Source organism: Neopelma chrysocephalum, unplaced genomic scaffold (genome assembly GCF_003984885.1).
Source record: "Neopelma chrysocephalum unplaced genomic scaffold, ASM398488v2 Primary Assembly neopelma1_59, whole genome shotgun sequence".
In the NCBI taxonomy this organism is placed as follows: domain Eukaryota; kingdom Metazoa; phylum Chordata; class Aves; order Passeriformes; family Pipridae; genus Neopelma; species Neopelma chrysocephalum.
The window spans coordinates 9,053,648-9,064,815 of NW_020897714.1; the positions used below are offsets into that span (position 1 = coordinate 9,053,648).

At 35.0% G+C, this 11,168-nt stretch overlaps 1 protein-coding gene across 1 annotated transcript in view; it reads left to right on the forward strand.

Moving 5' to 3' along the window:
- NTS (neurotensin) overlaps positions 1 to 5,771 on the forward strand; it is a 21,469-nt gene extending 15,698 nt beyond the window's left edge. The window contains exon 5 of the mRNA XM_027679826.1: positions 5,544 to 5,771. The gene's annotated coding sequence lies outside the window, so the exon portion shown is untranslated. The remainder of the gene's footprint in view (positions 1 to 5,543) is intronic.
- The last annotated feature ends 5,397 nt before the right edge of the window (positions 5,772 to 11,168 follow it).

Consider the following 11,168-nt stretch of genomic DNA (forward strand, 5'->3'; position numbering starts at 1 on the left):
CCTTCCCCTTCCCCTTCCCTTTCCCTTTCCCTTTCCCTTTCCCTTTCCCTTTCCCTTTCCCTTTCCCTTTCCTTTTTTTTCCTGAAGCTCATAATTCCCTTAAGTTTAAAAATGTTATTTTGAAGAACATTAATTCAGATTACTGCCTTCGCTTAAAGAACGATATGGGAAATTTTGTTTTATAAAGGCAATTATTGAGAGATGTTCTGTCTTTATCTTTTCAGAGGAGCACATTATTCCTACATATTCCATTGCTAATTTTTTTATGAAGGTCATAGATTAATAATTATACCAATTATTCAGAAACTTCATACTAAATTATTTCTTAACCTCCTAAAATATTTGATATAGTCATACAAAGCAATTGCAGAAACCTCTCAGTGCTTTCTAATGTATAATTAAATATATCTGAGATTTACCTTGATTTTTTACATTTTTAAGGGTTCTAATCCATAATATTACAACTGCCCTATACAAGAAAAGTAAAACATAGAGAAATTAAAAATTTTATCACTTCTGAAGCATATAGAAACATTATAATAATTTCTATTATCGAGGTTAAATGTGGTGATAGAGTAAGTCTTCAGTTCTTGAGTCTTACTTGTGGTATATTATAAATGTTGCTGTTTTCTGTCTTTCATAAATGTAAACTCTGTTCTATGTCTTAGGTAAGAATGTAATGGATGTACTGTGAACAAAGTAGATGAAATGTTGGGTTTTCAGATTAAGAGAGATTTAATTTTGTGATGTGTGATCATGACTGTGCCTCATACCCTATTCCTAGTGAACACACATTGGACACATTATTCTTTTTTCCCAAGATTATTTATCAATTTGCACTATGGGGTGTCAAATTGAAAACACAAGCCACCACGATGATAGTTGAGTTTTGGAGGGCAGAAAGAGAAGCAGGTTCTTCTGAAATTCCCCAAGGTTCCAGACTGATCGTTGATGTTCTCGATGTCCAAAATATTGGACTGACTGAAAGCAGTCAGAAAACTAGAGTTGCAGAGAACCTGCAAAATGAAGTCTGCTGACTCTTGTGAGATAGTGATAGAGTCAGAACATGTATCTCGCTCTCCAGGAATCAAAAAAAGTGGAAGGGAGGGATTGACCTTCACAAGGAACCTGGGAAATGAAATTTTCTTTGCTACCAAATCCAAGCATTCAGAATTTGTGAGTGAGGCTGCAAAAACCTGCAATAGGTAGATAGATAGATGACAGACAGATACATAGACAGAAATGGAAATAAATATCCCTGACTTCTAAATAAAGTAATAAACACATGACAAATAATTTTTATTTCTTTCCATTTACTGGACTATCAGTGAGCATCTGAATCACATTTCTAAGCACTTCTATCAAGAAATGCTAAAACACATTTGTTAATGTTTATTGCTACTGAAAATTGACATTCTCATCCAACCTCTTGAATCCAGCAGGTGTCAGATTAAGACACACATAAAAGCATAATGTTCAGGATCAGATTTTAAAATTCAGATCCAGGGTATGTGGATGGACCTGCCAGACCAAACAATCAGATGGTGGAATAGAAAGAGCTTTGTGGTACTTCATTAGCTGGTAAGCTTTGGCTGAATGACTTGTCTCAGGTGGCAATATGGGAAAATGACATGCAAGTTACCCAAGAACTTTTGGCTGAGTGTCAGCTATTAAGAAATATAAAGCCTTCAGTTTCTGAAGTTTTTAGGAACTCTTAGTTTCCCAAGATTTCCTTTGTCTGAGTAGATGAGAGTATACAGCTGATGTCTCAGGGCATGCCTCACTTCCTTTATATAGAAGGAAAAGATGGGACTATACAAAACTGGACTTGAATTATCAAGGAATAGCATTTGTCTGTTTGAGTTCCCAGTGGGTCAAGTACCAGTCTTTTTTGTCACAAAAGTTACAGTGCACTATCAGTCTAGAACCATTTCCTATTTTATTCTTGAAAAGCAGTTGTAGGAATCTTTTGTAGGATACGTTTCTCTTATGAATACGTAAAGGGCTTCTCAGATTGCCTACACATTGCTTTAATAGATGAATGCCAACAGCATGAAGACCTCTGTCCAGGTGCAGTGTCTTAAGCTGCTTAACAAAGTGTTAATGGTATGTGAATGAAAAACTGCTGGACTTGTAGACCAGTGAAGCTGACATTGAGGATAGACTGGGAACATGCTAAAAGGCTATCTTGACATCATTGTTGAAGCTTTTTCAGATTCCTTATTTAAAAATCCAAACTGTATAATAGATTTTTGTAATTTAATATTTTAGAATTTAAGATTGTTTTCCCCCTACAGAAATTTAACTCAAAATCTAAAATAACTGTGTACACAAAAAAGGAAAGAAAGAAAGAAAGAAAAAGAAAGAAAGAAAGAAGAAGAAAGAAAGAAAGGGAAAGAAAGAAAAGAACTAATATGTGCTATATTGTGCATTATTTTCATAAAGAAAGTTTTCCCCGAGCAATATGACTTGGGAATCATTTTATCTGGAATGAATTGTATGGTTCCTCCAAAACTTTTTTCAAAACCGTTGTTTACGTGTATTTAAAAAACCCAACTTCCTAGAATCTTATATTGTAAAGCCTTTTATTGGGATGCAAAAAAAAGACTTTTGTTGAATGAATAATCTAATCCCTATGCTTAAAAAACAGTCATTCTTGTCCTTAAAAAATAAAAAAGAAAAGAAAAGAAAGATTTTCTATTTTATAGCAGATATAGAGAAGATCTTAGAAATAGTTTATTTAATAGCTTTTGCATGAATGAAATCTCTTGGTTGTTTTTATGTACTGCCAAATCCTTAGGGTAGTTGTATAACCATATATTGTTGTAGTTGTTGTGTTTTGGTACCTTATATAATGATCTTTTAAATAAAGAACTGTTTGAAACAGACAATATGCCTTTTATTCTGTTCGAAAAGAAGAAATCAAAAAATTAACACTATATGGAACAAAGGTATATGTGCATTTACCCACAAACGAATGGTTATTTAAATTATTCTGAATTTTACAGCAAATAAAGTATAACTTATAGGGATATATAACTGCACAATACTACAGTACCATGGTGGTTTTGCTGATTGTTGCAGAAATAGACAATAATGACACAAATTTCTAAATATTTGTCTTCAATATGCATAAGGCACTGAAGTACTTAGACCGCAGCTGCTTTTGAAGATGAAATCCTTGGCAAATATTTAACTTCCATTCTCCTCAAAAGTTTCCGTTTACTGAAGGCAGATTTTTCCTGATAGTGGAGTTAAGAGTTACTATTACAAGACCTGTCCTGCAGAGAATGAGAGAGTTGTGAACATTATAATTTGGGTTTTTTTAAGAAATATTGCATGTACTCCGCTTTACCTTTTAGTTTTATAGATTTCTGTGTTATAATGTTGAACTGAAAGGGGTTGTAAGAGCACAAGGAAATGGGAAGCAAAAATGCAGAAAGATAAGGGACTAATGAAAAAAATGTGGGAAGATGCTAACTGGGTATTCCTTCAGTCTGGCTCCAGACAAAGTGTCCGAGTCAGACCTAGCTGAGGCACAGGTGATATGCGTTTGGAGGGAGGGAGAAAAGGAAGGGAAAAAGGAGGAAAGTGAATATAATACTAATTCTTGCTATCATAGTGTTGGTTAAAGATTAAAGTATCATCAGCTGTATGAACTAAAAGATACAGGATATTCTGAAAAAAAGGCTGATTTTCCATCAGAGGATGGGAAGGGCAATCATCTGGCCTTCATTGCCAATGCTTCCCTTGAATCACAAAAAGCAGATTTGAACTGAGAGATTTCAAACTGAAAGTTATTAGTCTGAAACTCAAACTAAAGAAAGCTGATCAGGAAAAGGAGAGAGTGCAAGGCAAGGGTGTCAAGTATGACGCAAATCAGAGTTAGCTCCGTCATTCAGTAAGTTGTACAGAGTCTGGACTATTGAGTGGGACAAAAATACAGATTGTTGTTAATAGTTTGGTGTTCTCAAAACCAATCTGCCCAGGTTTGACAAGACTTGTGATTTGAATGCATATCTCAAGCAAGTTAGCACTATTTTGTCACACCAATCTCAGAATTAGAAGACATTCTGTTATCCATGCAGGAGGCAAGAAAGACTTTTTAGGGGCTATGAAAAAGGGTAAAGGAAAACTTAGCTCCAAAAAGAAGGCCTTATGATAAAGCAGAAGCTCATTTAATTCTTGAAAGGGGAAAAGAAACCTACATTTTTAGGTGTACACATTGATAGATCATACACTGCTAGTCTTCTCTACTTTATATTATTTTCCCTGTTTTTTTTGTTGTTTTATGTTTTTTTATTTTTCACTGTGGTGAGATAATTTATTGAAATTTATGAAAGTATTCAAAAAAACACTCAATCTTTAGGAATTAAATTATTAACATCCCTTGATATTTTCTATCTGTCTTCTACTGATTCTCGTCTACCACAGTACTGGTCCTAGTCTTACTTCAAATTCCTGTACCGTTTACTATGTTTCACTTAGCAAGTTAAAAAATTGGTCTGAATAAAATATTAGTGAACTAAAAATAGCTTGTGTATAGTGCATTTAACATGTATTAAAAAAAGTTATCAGAGAAAAATAGTCATATATACACTGAATTTTATCCCATTTTACATATATCCAGTGAAGTTTTCCATTGAAATTTTCAAATTCTACTAAATTTCCTTAGTCTGCAGTTGTACAGATTTTCTTCCCATTAGATCTTAAATACAGATTTGTTGTTTTCTCTTTATTTCATACTGTTCCAAGATGCGCATCTTGTTAAAACTGATATCTGCAGCTTCAGAAGTCAGATCTATTGCTTTGAATGTTGGTGTGAAGCTTACGCAGGACCCTTATTCAATCCACTGTGTTGCTCATGCTCTGATCATCTTTAGGAAGTGTAACATAATGCTTCTTTTCCAAAAAGTGACACTCAGCTGGCCATTTATTTACATCCTTTGCACTCCCAAAGAAACAAAGACAGACAGAAAGTATTTTAAGTAATTCCCTATTCCACAAAAGAATTTTGAACTAAGAAAACAATTAGAAAGCATTTTCAAATAGGCTTCATTATTGCTCATGATTGCATGTGGTAACACCTTAGTTTTTATATTCTTTCCATAGTAATAAGATATTTTGAATGCTAGAATGATCTAAATCTAATAACTAATATTAACACCTGATACCATCTAACTCTAGCATAGAGAAGATTATACTTTAGGGAAATTTACCTTTGCTTAGAGGGCTTAAATACAGTGTGTTTCTTATTTCTAATTAGTTAAATACTTATTACTAAACTAAGGGGATTACTCTGTGAAAAGTCTGATGAATATTTTGTTAAATACTTGTATCTTATTTAGGACAATGAAGAAGTCCAGGGACTGTCCTAATACAAACTAAGCCTTGGTAATAAAAGCTTGGTTGAAGTGTTACCGTACATGGACTCAGTTAACTTGAAAAGAAAAAAATTAGCTTTTCATAATGTTTTTTCTTCTGTAACTTTGAGCTTTTTTTCTCTATATTTCCATTCTTTGTCCATTTTATTCTGTTAATAGGGCTCTGGTGTGTTGCTCCACTTATAAGAGACAGGATGCTCTCATAATTGAAGGGATTAGAGAAAGCAAAATAAAGCTGTTGCAGTAAACCCCAGTTCCTTCAGCAAAGTATAGAAGATGTCAGGATCCAAACCTAGAGGACTTCTGCATGGCTAGCACTCTCAGTCAAGTTTCCTTTGAATGTTAACGATACTGAAAAAGAACAATACAACATCTGTTGAGAACCCACTCACTGTGTCCAGAAACTTAAATGATCTGGAATTGCTGATATTAGGCTTACTGTAAAAACATCTGTAAGCCTACATTTCTGAACAACATGTTGTTGTGTCCTTGGCAGGGTGGGAAGTGAGGGTGTAGAGGCGTGGGAAATACCTTTGAGAAACATCTGAATTGCTGTGATACTTCTTCAATGTAAGATCAAGGAGTAGCATTGGGAACAGTAGCTTTTCTCAGATTTTCTTTACAGATAGAAGCTTTGATAGAAACTCCAGAAATTTATATTCTCTGAAAGAAAGTAATCTGGAACTGGTTTTGAAATAATTAGAATTTCTTCATGTATTTAGCTTAGTTGGGGCAAATGAGACACTCTACTTCAATACATGGTGGACTGACCTGGACCCGAAATCCATGTTTCTGTGAACTGAGTGGACAAATATTATAAACAAGATGTCTTCTGAGCATTCAACGAGGCAGAAGGCATAAGAAGTAATGCTATGCTAAAACATTTTTGATGCCTTATTAGCAGCTTTCAGTACTGTGTGAAGAAACATAATGTACTATTTGCAACACTTTCCAAGGCATGTCTTGATGTGAAAGAAGGAGCTGACATTTACTGTGAAAAGTAAAGCCTTTATTTAGATAGAGAAAGTGTTAAAATATCTGAAGCATGGTGCTTACAAGCCTTATTTCTATTCACCTAAGCACATCAGTGCTTTTCTGCTACAAGTGCATCTGCCCCTTTGGCAACGGGTGTGAATAAGAAATGATTGCTCAAATTCACCATTATAGATATTCATTGAGACTGATAATATAGAAAGCTAAAGCTTATTAAAACAGTACAGCTTTGTACAACCAGTTGAAAGGGTCTGGGGAAAGCAGGAAAAGTCAAATAAATGGACAGTATTTCTTTTGCTAATATATATACACACAGAAAGAAATTCTTTACTGTGAGGGTGGAGAGACACTGCAACAGGTTGCCCAGAAAAGTTGAGGATGCCTCATCCTTGAAAGTGTTCAAGACCAGGTTGGATGGGGCTTTGAGCAATGTGGTGTAGTGAAAGGTATTCCTGCCTATGGCAGGGGACAATTGGAACTAGATGGTCTTTATGGTCTCCTTCAACATAAACTGTTCTATGAGTCTACGAGCATTAGTATGGGAAGACACTGCATACAATGTTCTCTGCCATATCTCTGTTAAGGTGTATCTCACCAAAAGAAGAGCTTTGCAGGGATGTTACTTGATTTTACTGGCCAGAAAAATGAATGTTTATGCTTGTTTCATGTGAAAAAGAAAGTAATATAAAAAAAAATTCAATAGTTTCTTAATTCTTGCTGTGTGTTAGCAGAGCTGACAGAAACTATGACCCATAGCTGATCTCATCTGGTATTGCTGTGAGCTGCACAGCTAGGAAGTAAGCCTGATCATCACCTTCCAACATTCATGAAATCAATTCTATGTCCTGTATAGTCACACTGGACCAGAACTGATTTGGAGTATAAGAAGATGAAATGATTTGGTGACGAGAAGCCTCAGTCTTCTAAGGTACCAGTAGACATATAAACACCCTCAGATATTGCAAATGTGACAGGAGGGAAGCCTTCTGTAAGCTGGAAATGATTATTGGATAAAATAGCATAAGTGACTCAAAGAAAAAGTAAAGTAAATGGTTGTTATTAAAGCTAAATGAAGAAAATAGGGACAGAGAAAAAGCTGCTCTGTTGCTCCCCACATAACGTAACAAAAACTTCTTCAGAAGTATATTGCCATCCTTTAAAGTTGCTTCCTTTCTGACACTGAGTACAAGATTATGTCTGGCCTCTTCCAAGAGCAAGAAAGACCAGGCTGTTACTTTTCTTCCTGGGATTGCTGAAAACAAATTTGTGAGAACCAGTATTTCAGTTTTCTTATTGAAGTGGAACTCAGTCAATAGTAGAGGGTGAAAACACACAAGCCAGAATCTGATCTTGCTCTTTGAGAAGAGCAATCCATAGAAGAAGATACCATGGGTATCCTAGTGCACTTATTTTTTTTTTAACTGGTATCTAGAAACTTGGTCCATTCTAAATTACAGAAGGTCAGTAGTACTCCAAAAAATGGCAATTCCATAATAGCATCCTGATTGGTACATGGATTGTAAAAGTATATTTGCTAGAGAATTGAAAGTGCATGAAATTTCATGTTAAGTAACACAAAACACCATAAGAGTAGCAGACATCATCCAGGTCACTTAGTTCAATCCTTCACAGTTTTAGTCTGGCAAGTATTAGAGACTTCTCATGTGGAATTCATCTCATCAGAGTCAGATATGTAGGTCTAAGCTAGTTATGCAGATTTCCTCCATGCCTAATGAAGAGAGAGGAACTTTAGGAGAAAAATGCTGTATCAGGAATTATCTATTTGTAAACAAACCATCTACCTTGGACTAGACACTTCAGCTTCAAATGTTATAAATGTGCCATATGAATCTTGATTTGAGCCTATAACGAGTCACAGAAGTTTCTACCTACACAATGATCCTCATCAAATGAAAAATATGAGCCAGGAAAAGGCATAACTCCCCGAAAAAAAAGTGAAAAAGAAGAAAGCAATATTTGAAGTAATAATCACCTCACTGGTCCTGGTGTCATGGAGATATTTATTGAGTGAATGTTTGAGAGAACTAGCAAAGATTTAAGAAATATTTTGGAAATGAAAAGGGAAGAGATTTGAGATTAAATTATTTCAGATAAAATAATAAAATTTTAATAAAATTTAAATAATAATAATAATAAAATAATAAAAAGGCTTATAATTATTGAATTAAAAATTAAATTCTCGAACTGATAGAAATGTGGCTATGAGTGTATTATATAGTTGCAACTAAAGAAAACCTCTTAGGCAATTTACTTAAGGAAATGTTGAAAAAAATTTGCAGAGTGTGGAAAAATGTCGAAAGATTAAATATTTATTTCAAAAGATATTCTGTGGAAATGTGTTTCCCCAGAGAGATTAAGTACAAGCTTATTTATATACATTGGTTTGATAATTTTTGTCACTGAAAAATGACAGGAAACTTTGAAAACCTTCTCTAGAAGGAAAGATGTCTTACAGGGTGTGACAGAATGTTGCATATATTTGGATCTTTATTCAATGGGTACTTGTGAATGTGCTGAAGTGTATATACTTTGAGTAATCTGTCTGTACAAAGAAGCTACTCTCCCTTCTTGAAGTCGTCTTTATTATCAATGGCATGAGATTGTTTTCCATTTTAAAGTGATTTTAAAGGTTATCCCTTATTCCTGGTTGAGTCATCAATCTAAACTTTACATTTGTAATGCTATTACTAGGAAAAAAAAGTGCTATTGAAGTTTTGGGCTGGCAATCACAATTTTCCTTCCAACAGTGTTTGTGATTACTGCTGATGTTTTGGTCGGATTTTGCACTATACCAGTAGAAAATCCAGGATTTTGTTTAATTTCAGAAGCAGGGACTGGAGCTACAAAAATTACATCTCTATTACAAAGTTTTGTAATATGTTCTTTATCAGATGTGTACTCTCTCTTTAAATCTTTAACAAAAAAAGAGAGAGTTGTGAGTTGGTGAATAGTCTGGACAGAAGGAAAAGGCAAGGAGGAAAGAAAGCAAGAGAGACAGACTGTGAGGGTAGGGCCCTTTCTCTTCTACAGCAACTTAGTAAGCATCAGTGTCTTAGACCCTGTCGTTGCAGGACACTGCTTTATCTCTTGCAAAGTAAGGAATCAATTTTTCTGAAGTTGCTAATAGCTCTGCATGCCTGATTTTTACCAGGTCAGTCAAGACTGCCTTTTATAAAATGGTGCTTTCTGCATGCTGCTATTTAGTCAAACTGTTTCAAACAGACAGGTTACAAATCATGGCAGCACATAAACTCTAAACTGTGACTGGAAAATTATTCATAGGTTTTTGATCAAAATCCCTGCTTTAAAAATATTTCATGTCCATTTTCAGGAGCAAACAAAGTTTTGAGTTAATTACAAAAGTTTCCATGACTCTTTTACTCCATCAATTTTCCAAGCCATAGGAAACACTTGATTTTAACAGAAAAAAAAGTGCATTTCCCCTTCATTTTCTCTTTTAAATGGGGTAGATTAGTTCCTACTGTGGACTTGAGGAGATAAGCAGCAATAGAAGAAGCTTTTGTAGAGAATGCTACCAGTTTAGCTGTACTGTGTCATAGCAGCCAATTTGTAATCCAGAGTAAGTAGACCAAACGATGAGCTGCTGTTCATGATCAGTGGTCTTATGAGGATCTGCCTTACTGGTGACCACATAGATGAGGAGGTAACAGTCAACATGGCAGAGAATAATTTGGCAGAGTATGAATGACAGAGCTAGGAGTTTGGGCTGCTACATGTTTGGTACCAAAGGGTTTTAATTATGGGTACCAAAGGGTTTTAATCTGTTTTAATTATGTTTAGCTCCTGATACTTTGACTTGCACATGAACACAGGATAATTAGAAAACAGTCCTGCTTGAAGCTTGCTTTTCAGATCCACATGGCTTGGGGTGGAGTATCAGGACTTGTGTTAAGCATCATATTTCCAGGGGCCCCAAGATCAGCCTCTGGAACTTAAAGATTAGCAAGTTGAGCCCTTTTACTTATGAATGGATAGCAAGGCATTGTCTGGAGAGACACAGTGAATAAAGAGTAGACAAAAGCATTATATTTTCCCTTTTAATTTTTTCCTTTGTTAAAACCAGTAACACAGAACTTCCATTCAGTTCAGAGGCTGAAATAACAGTATCTCAATAAAAGACCTCTATTCTCAGATGCAAAAAGAAAGTTTTTAATGGGGAGACCTTTGGCAATTTTTTTTTTTTTTTACTTTTAAGTGCTTAAATATCTATGTATATGGATTCTAATACAATACTACAATACTTGGAAATGAGGTGTAAGAGTATTAACTACCTAGAATAAATCTTGAAACATCACAGATCACATCACTCCCTACCACCAATGTCCATGGCACTTGCAAGAAAAACTCATTCCTTCTGGGGGCTTCAAAATCCACTGTTTCTGCTGAGTTACTCAGTTCTAGGATGTGTTAGGATTTCTGATGTAACTTTATTCACATGCTCATCTGTTAGCTGAGGCAATTGTTTCAGAATCAGTGGGAATCATCTTGTATTGAAGCCAAGGCACATTTTAAGAGAAAATTAAGTCTTCCTTGATCTGATGTCAAGGCATTCAGAACATTCAGGAGTTATACAGTGATATTTGCTTAAGGTTTAAGTATTTACTTGGGAATACCCAGGACCTTGCAACTAATCCACCAAAGGTGCACCAGTATTGCATGTAAGACAGAGAGAAAATAATGGCCCATCTTCGCGAACGAAGATTTGGGGAAAGGTCTTTTTACCTTTCCAGCCTGCGCAATGGATTTTTT